This window comes from Anas platyrhynchos, chromosome 21 (genome assembly GCF_047663525.1).
Source record: "Anas platyrhynchos isolate ZD024472 breed Pekin duck chromosome 21, IASCAAS_PekinDuck_T2T, whole genome shotgun sequence".
Lineage (NCBI taxonomy): Eukaryota > Metazoa > Chordata > Aves > Anseriformes > Anatidae > Anas > Anas platyrhynchos.
Window position 1 is genome coordinate 10,911,790 of NC_092607.1, and position 13,995 is coordinate 10,925,784.

Here is a 13,995-nt window from a genome sequence, read left to right on the forward strand (position 1 = left end):
AAACATCTTCATGGTCTCAGGAAGCCCGCTTCCCGATAAGTTAACTTTTCCTGAGACTGCAGTTTGCTCCCCAGGTCCCCCGCCCTCCCACATTTAAAGATCGCATTGATTTGATAGTGGTTCATTGGCACTATGCCCTATAAGAAAAAAGACAGTAGGGTTAAATTCTGAATAGCCCTTAGTTTTGAAAAACTGCTGAGCTCCACCATATGGACTGCTATATGGCAAGGAATATGCTTTATTGGCATTGCTTGGAGGTTTACAAGCAATCTTCTTGAAGTTTTAATGGTTGCTTGGGTGATTTATCCTGTCTTGAGAGTCAGTGCTGTTAGGAGGCACCCAATTCTTGAGCTCTTGCTTTCCTTTATTATGAAAACCTTTAATCTTTCCTACATGTACCATAAATAACCTCATTATGGCCACACAGAGAAAATGTAACAGTTCCCATGTAAGTTTTGACTTTTTACTTAACACTTTTATGAGCTACTTTAACTTCACAAGGGGGATACTTAATATACAGCAGCAGAAATTTGAGGGGTGAAGAGGAAGACCAAGAATGAAAGTGTCACGTACAATTTTAACTCCAGCATCATTTTTCTCAGACAGGATTATTGGCATGAAGACAGGTGGTCTTTGCTTCCTTGAAGTTCTCAAGGACATCTCATACTGCTTCTTCCAGTTAGTGATTCACAGCATTTGGCAACCCCATACCAGGTATCCCAACCTAATTTTCTCCACCAACACACTACTTAAATCTATTCTGCTCCAAGGTGTTCTCATGGAAAGAAATATTGGATATCTTTGGAGAGTGTGATGGGTAGCACCGATGGAGTTAAACTGGACAGAAATTTTGAGGTTCACACTATGAATAACAATTACTTCAAGTTATCAGATGCATGTATTTAAGACAAAAAAAAAAAAAAAAAAAAAACACAAAAAATGTTGAGCATACAGGAGAAAGGAAACTGATGATAACCATGGTAGCTCTCCCCAGCTATATCACTCTTATCATAAGTATAATCATTTAAAGTGTCCTCAAACCCAATGAATATCCCAAACCTTTATGACTCCGTATCAGATTTGTTTTGGTCCAAATGTACTCTTCCCCTCTTTGTGTACCTGTAAAATGCAAATGGCAATGCTTACTTCTTCTACAGATCTCACAAAGCTTCACAAAGAGAGAGAAAAGGACTGTATTAATGGTCAGCGCTAATACTTCTATTTCTTTTTTAGCTTTAGCAGTTCTGCCTAAAGGGATTCTCTTTAACAAAACCTAGTTTTGGGTGAAGGAGTTAGCCTTTGCATCTATGGGGGATGTAGATCACCACACCCATGGGTGGAAAGCATGAGACAAATCTCAGATAAGGAGTGAACAATCAGAGAATTCAGACTGGTGTTTCATGCAAAATAACATTAAATTAGCATAAAACAGCCAAACATATAACTTGAGATGGAAGCATCTGTAATTGAAGCAAAGCTCTAAGTGCTTCTCTTAAGCTAATTGTCATCTCAAAGATTGTTTTAAAAGAGAGAGGGAGAGAGAGAAAAGGACTGGAGGGCAAATTACAACTTTGGAGTAGGGATGGACTAAAGTTAGAGGATGCATGTGAGAGTTATGCAGGGAATTTGCAAAGGGTTGGGCAGTGTTTTATGGAACATTTGCCCTTAAGTTTTAAATATGTCCTTGGTTGTGTAAGGGGGATGGGGAGTGCAAAGTAGGAAATACCTCTCTTTTTTTTTTTTTTTTTTTTATAAAGGACATTCAATTTGAATTTAAATAGAATGTAAAAAGTAGAATAATAATAGACCATCGTTTACTTACTCTCACAGTAATCCTCATGCCACAGGTGAGGACTAAAGCCAACTCCCCAGTTCCACATTCAACATTACACATCTACCTGGGAGATATTCACTATTGTCCAGAGTTCAGCTGTTGCTCTCAGCCAGAAGCAGGAGCCCATACCTGACAGACCAGTGGCAAACTGGTAAAAATTACATTACTGTAAAAACACTTCAGATAATCAGAACTAGATTAATTAGCAGCAACTCATATGCTCTGGAAACACTTTAGTACAGAATGTAAATACTTTATCACCAATAAAATGTCCAGTTAAAACCTAATAATAAGTGTATATATATTGCTAAAGCTTCCAGAGGTTCAGACTATTAGCCCAATCCATCAGTTTTTAGTCCTACTGTGTTATCCTATGCAAGGATTGCAACTAATTGGAAAATGAAACACTTTTTTGCTATAATTATTTCCATCATCTAATACAATTTAAATGTGGGATGAGAATGCCCGTGTGCTGTTATAGTATAGAATAAACACAGGAATTAAACTGGGATTTTAGTTGCAATTTACAATATCAAGAAAAGTGTAAGTAACTGTTTTTCACCTCTGTAAGGTCTATGGATGTAAAAGGGACGTGATATCAGTAGTAATTTTATTATTTTGTCTTCTTGTTCAGCAATTCCAGTAAATGAACTTCCATTAACAACATAAATGCACTGACGAGATAGCAAGACCGTGTGCATTTAGCAAAGCTGGAAAGAGTTTCCCTTGGAAGAAGTACGAGTGTACACAATCCCTTCCAGTGAAGCTCAGAAGTGAAACACAACTAGAGTTTATTCCCCACCTTAATTTTGACTTCTTTGTGTATTCATAGAGAAGAAATAGTCCTCCAACACAGTGCACAAAGACAAACTTAATTTGTACTTACAGAGAAATAATTTCTGTTGGGGGAAAAAAAAAAAAAGGCTTCCAGAGATCTAGGACTGCCTGCTATATCTATAGAAAAAACTTTGCAGAGAAGCAACATTGGTCCTGCAGGGCACACTGAACCCTTACACTCTGGCAGGCTTCAGAAGCAGCCACAGGGGCTGAGGAGGCAGGGATGGCTCTGTGGGTACCATGGTGGCTGTTTTTAGGGGCCAACCCCCAGGTGCTCTGCATCTGCTGCAGCGGGAGGTGGGGACCTGGCCCTGGTTGTGCCGTTAGCAGTACCAGGGGAGCAGCTGGGCCTCTCCCTGCTTCCAGCTGCTTCTGGGTCATGCATGAGAAACACAATCTGATCTCCATTGTGGGACACCACTCAAAGACATCCAAACATGTCTTCTTCCCCCGTCCATGTGCTGCGCAGATGGGTGCACTGTGTCGATGAGGCAGTTTCAATTCTCCTGGCTAAAATTCTTCCTGAAAACAGCATGCATTCTCTGTCAGAACGTAGTCTGCAGAGCTCATTTGCTCAAATAAACACAGATTAAACAAATTAGGACTATATAATCAGATATTTTCAGATATTATCAACACACTTATCAATTTTAATAAGCTGATCTGACAGACAAATTGGTGATGTCTCTCCTACAGTCAGTTTTCCCTTTTTGGGTCTCATCATCAGGTCCACCCATGGGTACTGGTTGAAGCTGCACAATCCTGAAGAGCTGTTTCTTTTAGCTCAGCACAACATTCCCATAAGTCTGTGGCTATTTCCCAATTTTGAAGGTGGTGTGGGGAGGGGATTGGGAGCTGATGATAACGGGATGGAGGAGATTAGGCAGCTAAGCCATCCATTTTAGTTCCAGTGATCAAATTTCACAGCCTTTATCTGAAGCACTGACTAGCTAACTTTTCAAGTGAGGGTAAAATGAGGGAGTGCAGCTATAACCAATAACTTAATGCATGTTGATTGCCACCAAAGAATTGTCATCTATCCAAAGGTGCCTGTGTCTCTGTGCTGGTATATGTGCTTGAGCTTGAGAGTTTGATCTTGTAAATGCTTATTTGTGTTATCTGTAGAATTACTTATAGCAGAAGGTTCTGCTCCCAGTTGTGATTGCAATCTTGGTACTCACAATAAATATCACAGCACAAAGATGAGGTTTATAAAGATCAGCATAGATATCAGGGAGCAGATTCTGCTGTTAGGCAAACAAAATGCTTAAGGATCGAATAGCAAATGCTAGATTGGACCATTAGGTAGAAATTTCTTATCAAGAGGGGAAAAAAAAATAATCAAGAGAATTAAAAGTCAGCGTTGCCAGACATTTTACAAGGAATTGTAAATGCTTAATACCATGGGTGCCAAATGCTATGAAATACAATTAACTGTTATTAAGGTTTTTATGATAAAAGAGAACTTTCTCTCACAAATAGTTTTTAACTAGCAGTTTTACTTGTTTATCCTCAGAAAGAAAAAGCTTCACATGTTTTATTTAAAACTAAAAATGCAGTGTTATACATATTAACATTCTGTGAAAGCTCCCAAGAGTTTTCCAGACCTCCCATAGGTACCCTGAGGGGAAAATCAGAACCACATATGGGGAAGTGTGGGGGTGAGAAGAGAAAGAAAAGTTAGTTCCACGTGGATTTTAATGCATCAGATCTCAGGAGGCATGAAAGAAAACACAAAAATTGGGCATTTTACAGGGGGAACACTGTATTGATTTGCGATCTTTATATCAGAAGGAGCTCAATTAATCTGATTTTAGTTGACTGATAATACATCCCTACCTTTCAAAACCAGTAGCAACTACCATAGCAACAAAGTATAAATAAATGTACATAGCAAAATCCACCGTAACAAAAGATAATGATGTATATTGTTAAAAATGGAAAATACTGTAGTTTAGGCCCCAAAAGCTTCAGAAGTGCTCACAGCAGTATTTCTGTTACAGGAAAGACTTGAGGTCAGTTTTAAATACAGATGGTGATTTAAGAGTTTTGATCTTTGTTGTTATTTTACTCTAATGATTACATGCTCTATAAACAGAACTAGACAAGTCATGTTTCTTGTGAACTGCTGAAGTAATAAATGTGTTATTTAAATTAACCCTGTAGGGCTGGCTATATGAAGATGAAATGAAAAGACGGAGAGGAAAGGTGAGAATTTTGTAATAGACATATGAAAACTACCAGTCTCTCTGACTTTGCTACCATGGGATCACAAACTCAGGTGTACAGACAGTATTGGAGCTGCTGATTCCTCCACTCCACAGAAGTAGCACTAATGGTTTTTCTCCAAGACTTTGAATGGTCACTGTCATGATGTTTGCCTAGCTGAGAATCCTCCAGTGTTGCCATTGGTATTTGTAACCTGGAAACCTCCTTTTGTTTGCACATACAGTAATATATGTGTGTGTTCTGGAATTCTTTTGGCTAGTTTGACACCAGAGGATAAATAATAGGGCACCATATTAGAGTTAAGAGTCAGCTGTCAGCCCATAACAAACAAAGACATTCAAAGGGTTTTAGATGTATTGCATTGGGCTAAAACTTGGTGCAAAATTACTACAACTAGAGCAAATGTAATAAAAATAGTTTCATTAAAAAGCAGGTAAAATCAAGACCATTTATACATATTTAAATACAGAAAAAATAGTTTTCAAGTGGGATTATGACAATTAATTTCCATTGTTTTGCTATTTCAGAAAAACAACAACAACAAACCAACCAAAACAAACAAACAAAACAAATAAACAAAACAAACAATTAAGAAAAGAGAACAATTCCTTAAAATTTCCGCAGTTTGTTGTAAAGAAATGATGCAACGGTTTGGGCTCCAAGGCCACCTCAGCCCTGCAGAAGGGCAGCAGAAGATGCCTCTCCAATAACTTCCCCTTCTCCAGGGTCAGCAGTGCACACGTACAGAGACTTTCACCCAGCAAAGTGTGGGACAGCACACAGCATGTGACCATTATGTTGCCGTAGCAAAGGCACCTGCTCACCAGAACATGACTGAGACCTTCCTTACTCTTTTCTCAAAAAGGAATTTCAAGAGCAGGAATGTTTTCTTATCAACAGCAGCCACTTTCAGACAGGCAGCCTCATGACTGCTGGATCAGATAAAGTAGCTATGGAATTTATAGCGTCCCCATTACACAGTATCTGAGTATGATGTGTCACAACATCACACTGACATTGGGAAACATTATAATCTGTGCATTTCCCTGTATAAAGGGTGAAACTGGGGCAAGCAAGAAGAGAACAGGTAGTTTGCTCCATGTTGCCCAGGAAATTGTCAGTCCTCAGCCAGCATCCCACTTGCTGCACAGCTCTTCCTCTCTAAACTGGTGTCTATGAGATTTTCATTAATGATAGTGTCTACCGAGCTGTGTAGAATACATGGAGATGTTATATATGATGGACAAATTGCTGCCAGAAGACTACAGAAGGCTACCACTGCCCCTTACGCACACCATTCGTGTTCCATACAGAACCTGTGCTCAATGACTCCTCCCACGCAGTGGTGAGCAAATCATGGATTTTAACAGCACATTTGGTATATTCCCATGTAGACTGAGAGGTAGACTATACCTTCCTGCTCAGCTGCCAGTACTCTGCTGTTTGTGTTTTATACAGCTGGAAGAGTCCATCACAGGCTGGACCTGCCCATCATCACTGCTGAAAACATTGCACTGGGAGACACAGTGTAGGATTTCAAAAATGTGTGGTGGATAAAGAGATGAAAGGCATGAGGTGGGGTAAAGGCAGCCCTACTGCTGTAACTGATAGAAAATACTGCTCTTATATGAATCTTATATGTCTCCCTTTAAAGAAGTAATCAATAAATCTTTCTTCAGGGACTGATGTAACTCATAGACACAAACTGGCATGCTGATGATGGAGAGGCCTCCTGACCTAACTGAACTTCCTTGCTTTTGCTAGCAAGAATTAGAATGTTCCCCGTGCTCCTTTGTACACTGGTCCTACCTGCAGTGTTGTATCTGTGATTTGTTGCAGATAGGTTTCTACCAGTTCCTTTTTCAGGGTGCACCGAGCACTTTCTCTTTCTGGTTATTGCATGACCACAATAACGGCCTACAGTACTCTGACGAGCAGTTGAGCCTGAGAAGAGTGAGGAACTCTTTGAATTAACCCCAGCGCTTTGTGCTCAGAGAGAGATGTTATCTGTTGCTCAGCAAAAGTCATTTTTGTGCAAGACGAAGAGATAAGACATGAAAAACATTAGACATTTATTTCCATTTCTTGTTTTCATGTGTACATTGGTTTAAACAGCATTATAGTGCAATTTCTTAAGATGCATTATGAAAGACACTTTTATACATTTCCAGCTTAATCAAAGTCTAAGAAACGGTCATACTCAGGTAGTAAATTAGTAAATTAATAGGCTCTTCCAACTAAACTGAAATATTTTTTTATTCTAGCAAAAAACATTCAGATAAGTATATGTGGGCATCCAAAGAAAATATAACTATTGAATCAATATACCTGTCATTTTTTAGTAGTCTAAACCAAACCATAGAGAGAAGGAAACACATGATTATATGATAATTTGGCTTTTGTAATGCAGATATAAATCTGGACCCTGCCATTTGTAGCCTCCTGGTTTTTGTTCAAGTTCAGGAGCCTACTGTAACCAGCCAGTCAAAAACAGGTTTCATAAGCTTTCCTCAACAATGAAAAAATAAATAATCCCAATTTATTCTCTCTGTGAACAAGCAAACAAAAAAAAAGGCTTTTAATTCAACAGGGTTGCTTCTGACATGAAGTTGTATTCAATGCAAGGGTATCAGAGCCCAACATTTGGTTATGTCAAGGCAAACACAGTGTTGGTGACTTTCAGCTAAGACTACTGAGAAACAGTGAAACCAAACCCAAACCTACCTGCTGGCAAATGATCCATGAGCACATTTCCCACTTACTCGTTCTGTCTGCATTTCCAATGTACTTAACAACTGCAAACCATGTACCAGGCCTGAAGTTCATGTACAAATTGTTAAGTTACAAGCTGTAATCTAAATGACACATAATATAGTATAAAAATTACATTAAAATAATTTTATGGCAGTCTGCTCTTGATACCACATGGGGAAACAGAGAAAAAGCACCACATGTTAAGCTGATGTAACTGTGCTAACTTCAGAGAACACCCCTTCAAGTGAGCAGCAGACAGATGAAGTCCAAGGGAAGCTTCACTTCCAGTGCAACAGAAGCACTTTCTGATCATTGGTCAGCGTGATGTGCTTGGGTTGGTACCAATTCACCAAGGTTCTTAAGCTAAGAAATTACTTACATGCTTTAAATGAAGGCCACTGAGCTGAAGTACAAATGCTATATTAGAATATATTTTCCTTTGAGTCAGGAGATGTTTTGGCACTGGATTAACACCAAGAGCACAGATTCAAAAAAAATGTGAAGAATTTCACAGAATTCTAGATGGGGCAGAGATTTCACACAGGTTTTTAGCTGCACTAATACCTGAAATTTCCTGCTTTTCTGGAGTACGAGGAACATGTATATTCCTTTTTTTATTTCTCTCTCTCTTTCTCTTTTTCTGTAGATTAAAAATAGTATTTATTTAATATGGAAAATGTATTGCAGGAGGCAAGTGTTGATACACACTTAAAATGCTGTGTTACTGTGACACTTTATGAGCTTTGAATATTGAGATTTTCAGGCCACATTAAATCTGAAGCTGACGTGCTTTGCAACAATTTGTCTAACTTCACCACAGATCTTTTCTTCAGAAAGAGTCAGAAACAAGCAGCACCCCCCCAAATTATTATTATTATTTTTTCCATTTTGTCTTTTTTTTTTTTTTTAAACCAAGGATTATGTTTATTTGATTAAAAAAAAAAATATAACCCCCTATAAAACTTATGAATTTTCTCTTTGTTCCAGATGATTGTAACACTTCTGAATTAGGCAAACCATTTGGTGTGTGCGTGAGAGACCATAGAATGAATTTTATTACAGCTACAAAACAGATTTTCAGAAGTCGCTTAGTAACTGAGAGCAGATGAAAGGGGAACCAGCTGAGATCTGTGCACTGCAAATTGTTTCCCCATGATTAAACTATTTCATCCTCCGGGCTAACATCTCTGTACTTGTTTGGCAACAAGTGATAATGTTAGTGATAAAAGTCTCTCCTGGATGATCAGGGAAGGATGATAACAGTTATTATTACCTTTCTTGTGGTTAGTACATACTTCTTTTACAGAGATTTTGCCAAATGCAATGAAATATGACGGGTTCAAATAAAATAATAATTAAAAAGAGTAACATTGTCATATTGTAGACTATTGTGATGTGTTGCTAGAGTTTTGCCTTGGGAAGAATGCAGAGAACATTCTATTAGCACATAAAGAGCACAGTATGTGGCTGTGTTCCACTTCGGCCAAACTCTTTTTGGTTTAATAATTGCTTTTTTCGTTCAGTTGTGAATAACGAATATGGATTATTGCTATGTATTGCTAGTTATGATAAACTTAACTGTACTATTCACAGAAAAACATATAGATAGCCACTGAATTTATAACTGACTTCTTTTCAAAGTGAGAAAGAAATACTATTTATCCTCCAAGGTTTTTTTTTGTTTTTTTTTTTTTTACACATTTTATAATGTTGTAACATTTTGGACAAAATATTTCTAACTTATGGACATCAGTTTCAAAGGTGAATCAAACACAAGTTATGCACTTATATTCTTTTCAGGTCAGTGGGAATGCTGAGCATTCAGTGTCTTTGAAAACCAAGTCACATTTTTAGGTGTTGTAAGCCTGAGTTCTGAATAGTGCTTAAAAATAAACTTTGAGCTGATGTTTACAAGCATTCCTGAATAAAGGCTTAATTATCAATTCAGATGCTAGTTTCCAGACATCTGAATTTACAGTTTTGGCTTAATTTGTGTGTGTGTGTGTGTAAGAGAAAACTTCTGGAAACATTTGAAATCATGAGTTTAAAGAAATACAGATAAACCAAAAGAAATGTTTCTGAGCCATTTAAATCTGGATGGAGATTTAAAAGAAATATATCACAGGAAACTGATACCAACATACAATCATTACTACAGGAATCCGAGCACTTGGACTCTCAAATGCAGCGGCGCTGCTTGACATAAAGACACCCATTATTTCAGCATGCATCTGTAAATGCGTGCTAGTGTGTGCCGAGGCACCTAGGAAGCCGCTTCCTAGGTAGGGAAGATTTATATGCAGCCTATTCAATACCAGAACTTTTGCTACTAAATGGTTTTCAAATACAGTTCATTTTCATGCCATGATCTCTAATGAAAAGTGCCTGCTGAGTGCAGTACAAACCATTTGGTGCCCCAGTGTCAGGGGAGGAAAAGAACAACATTCAGTAAAACTGAAGGTTTTTATTATCACGTCGTAAATGAACAAATGGCATCTGTCAATACAAAGGGACTCATAGGGGGTATAGAAAGGAAGCTTAGTTATTACACTCAGGGTGTGCTGCTGAAGTGACAAACTGGAGTTTTATTAACATGCCAGTTATAGATCTCCTCTTCCTCCCCCACCACCCCGACCATTTTCTTTTACCTCCTTCAATTTGGTACATACCAGAACTGCTGTAAAATGAGCTTTGGTCAGACAGTGCTCGCCATTTAATGCTGGAAGTTGCAATCAATGCTACCAGTAATTAAAAAGTGGGGGCCTTTGTATTCACAATGAAAACCCGGTCCCAAAGTTGCCCCTCCTTTGGAGAACATCACCATACAGAATCAGGCGGCGAGCCTCTTTAAGCACTAATCCTATCACAGTTTTCATATTTAGGCAATAAACATCTTTCACTGCACTGATAAATGACAAAGGTGTTTATGAGCTTCAGGAAATGTTTATACCGAATGTATAAAAACCAGAGATGGGATTGTTCACGCTCACAGGGAATTAGGTTTGCACCGAGCCTGCAGGAGAGGCAGGGGTAAAAGGAAAAGGAGGCTCAGGGGGACGGAACCTCCAAAATGATTTTTACTGGAAGATATTAAGCTGCTTTTCTCATAAAACAGTTTAGTGGCCCTGAGCAGGTGTGGCTGCAAGCTGGCAACTGTCAGAGAGGCAGAGCCCCAAGGAGAGCTGGGGAAGCCCTGGGGACCCCTGCTCCCCGCCTGGTGGAGGAAATGGGGCTGGAAGTGCCCCCCCGTGCCCCGCTGGGGAGCAGAGCCCTGCTGCAGGTTCACAGCGGGAGCGTTTCTGTCACAGAAAAGGGAAAAGCTGGCGTTCCTCTTTGGGAAAATTGTACAATTAGACCTACAGTATGCTGAAAAGAGCTTAGCAGGCCAGATCTAAATCATGTTAGCAACCATGCAAATACAGGACATTGGGCATTTTTAATGGAAACAAGAAAATCCCAGAATTGCTTATGTGCTTTACCAACTTTTGCAACTGCAAAGATGAGTTTGTATTTTATTATTTGTGAGCATCAGAGCTGCATTTAAAATGAAACATGAAAGGAAGTGCTTTTCGGTTATGACAATAAACAACAATTTCAGTTAAACATCTTTTGCAAAACACCCAGAATACAAAGTGACTCTTTCTTGCTAATGCAGAAAAAGAAAACAGAAGTTTTATACTGTCCCAAACATGAAAGGATTTAACGCAATGAAACATAAGGATCAAAACTATGAAGCTAGGAAATTCAAAAGAAGCAGGTCTCGTTCAATTTGCAACTCAGACTGAGCTCGTAAATTCAAGGCTTGCGGGTGCTTGGCAATGCGTGGGAATGCTGGAGTGGTTACCCACAGTCTGTGCTCACCAGTTGAATTCCCTCCCTACACAAAGAAGCATGCTTTAGCTCCATTTTCAAAGGGTAGTAGGGTGGATGTGGTCCCCCAAGTTTTTGGGGAACATACAGTTAGGGAAGGGTGCGCTGTCTCCTGCAGCTCCCACTGGGGATGACGCACAAGCAGACTCTGTCATACCACTGGCAATGAATTACAGTCACAAGTGTTAGAGCAAACTCATTGCAAGTGGAAATTGTGCAGACACTGATGCAAGCTGCTTGGGATAACACATACTCGTTATTTTTCACCTTCAACACCTGATTCAACCTTGTTCCAACATTATTAACATGTCACGAAAACAGAAGCCTGTCTCTGAGATTTGCCCACCCTGGCCATGATATTGACAAAAACCTGTTTTGTCAAAGCTGTTTGGAGGCCAGGCTGTGCTTTGCTCTGCTCTCCAGCAGAGCTTGTACCCTCAGCTGATACCACTCCGTGTGGCTCCACTGGCCGCTCTCCCTTTTCACACCTGCACAGGACTTGCCCCCACCACAGGTTTAGTGCTGCTTGTTGTAAAAAGATTTATCCCAACCTTTGTACAAAAGCTGGGCTTCCTTTCACCAATCTACAAATTAGAAAGACTCTTAAAGCAGGAATAATCTCAGGGGTGTCGCCTTTTGTACGGGATGGCTTTATGTGCCCATTTCCTTCTCATGCGGACTCCTGCTTTTACAGCTTAATGATGACAACCGCTTGGCTACAGCGTCTGTGCCACAAGTGGAAGGGAAAGCAAATCTGGGTACCTGGCTGAAGCAGTTGGTCTTCTCTTCTCTTTGTCTGGAAGAGTAAAATTGCTCAGACTTCCACCCACGCACAGAGGCGAGTGCAGGCCAACATAAATGCTCTGCCGAAAGACAGAAAACAAACCTGATAAGCCTAAAACACTAGAGCAGTACTTCAACCCTGAAAAAACACTGAAAATTGTGGTGGGTTCCCATCATATTGAAACAGGAACCTTGCCTTGGCAGTCAGCTTCCTACAGCAGAGTTACAGTGAGCGACCAAGAAGAGGTTACCTGTGTGGAGTGGGACTTGTCTTTTGCAAAGTTTTAAGTTAAAGTCAATGTAAAATGCTAATAGATTAATTGAAGATTGCCAAGCTATTTCAGTAATTTTCTTCTTTTTGGTTTTCTGTGGTGGGAAATGAAAGAGCTCGTGTTTTCTGCAGATGGAGGGCTGGGAACAAACCTCAGTATTTGCTTCAAATTAAGAAAAACATGGCAATTTTATTTGTTTGTCCCCATGTTCTTGTGTGTAAGAGATTTGCTTGCTGGGAAAGCCTCACAGAAAGAGCAGCTGTTGATATAAAAGGGATTATTTAGAGAAGACAACTTTTAAACTAGTAACAGAGTATTTACATTGGAGATGTGATTATGGCCTGCTTTGGGATAACACTTCATCTCTGGCATTGTGGGACTACTGCACATTCACGTGCCTCTGGACCTGTCCAGATTTCCAAGCTTGTCTGAACTGGGGCCTTTGTCGTCGCCAAGATAAGGGTGTCTTTTTATGATGAGAGCACAAGCATGCAATTGGGACTTCGAGTGAGACAACCTGTGAGCTCTTGGTCAGGCTCTCGTTGTGGGGTGAGCAGCACAGGCAGGGGAGGAGACATCAGACATCCTTGCTCCATGGTTGTGCATGTGTTTGGGTGTACAACAGCCTGTGATGAAGTCTGGGTCTCTACGGTTACATGCAGATTTAAAGCCATGTTGAAAACTGGACTTGGTGTTTCCTCTAAAGACAGAGTGTGCATATCTAACACAGAGATAAGTAAATATCTGTACCTGAAGTTCTGTATGAGGAATTCTTTCAGGTCAGTCACAGGAGTCACAGGTAGGCCTCCCACTGCAGCCTGCTGAGCTCAGGATGAAGCTGGGCTCAAGCCAAACCTGCTCATGGGTGCATCAGAGGACCTGCAGGACAAGCTGCCATGAGCTGCAGCATCATTACTAGGCCCCAGACTGGGAGGGGACATCTATCCACAGCATTTCACTCAGCTTTTGCTTTGTGCACAGGCATTTAAAGCAATGAAGGTTTCCTGTATATCATGCAGTTGGATAGGTTACAGTCCAATAAAAAGTGAACATGTTACAACCCTTTCTGCAATCCAAAAGTAGAGATGTCCTCTTATATCGAGCTGAATCATTAAATGCGCCATGATCTCTGAGACTTCTGTTTCTAACTTAGGTCAGACCAGAAAACAAATTCTGGAGTTAGTTGAGAAGAAATGTCTGCAGAAAGCTTGTGTTATCACACACCTCCTTTCCTGCATAAATCAGAACAAAAGGCTTTAAATTTACAAAGACTTACCTTATGATATGAAAACTAGAGACTGACAATACTAACGCTGGCTATTCATGTAGGTACCACAGCATGACCACAAAGTTTTGTTTTCCCAGTTGTTTTGACCTTGATTGTATTGTGGTTTGAGATAGATAATAAGTTAATTT

General features: G+C 39.8%; 2 long non-coding RNA genes across 3 annotated transcripts in view; both read right to left on the reverse strand.

Moving 5' to 3' along the window:
• Positions 1–454: 454 nt before the first annotated feature.
• LOC110353893 (uncharacterized) lies at positions 455–3,172 on the reverse strand. Its single transcript, XR_002405085.4, has 3 exons — positions 2,721–3,172; positions 1,823–1,963; positions 455–1,119 (listed from the first exon to the last, which is right to left on the reverse strand). It is a non-coding gene; the product is annotated as an uncharacterized lncRNA (long non-coding RNA).
• Positions 3,173–10,103: 6,931 nt separating this feature from the next.
• Positions 10,104–13,995, reverse strand: part of LOC119713389 (uncharacterized) — a 54,826-nt gene continuing 50,934 nt past the window's right edge. The window contains exons 2-4 of one of the 2 annotated variants that reach the window (XR_005260586.2): positions 13,330–13,458; positions 12,287–12,387; positions 10,104–11,531 (exon numbers count right to left, since the gene is read on the reverse strand). This is a non-coding gene — a long non-coding RNA (uncharacterized lncRNA). Of the gene's footprint in view, positions 11,684–12,286; positions 12,388–13,329; positions 13,459–13,995 lie in introns of both variants that reach the window. The other variant, XR_005260585.2, reaches the window with a different exon arrangement.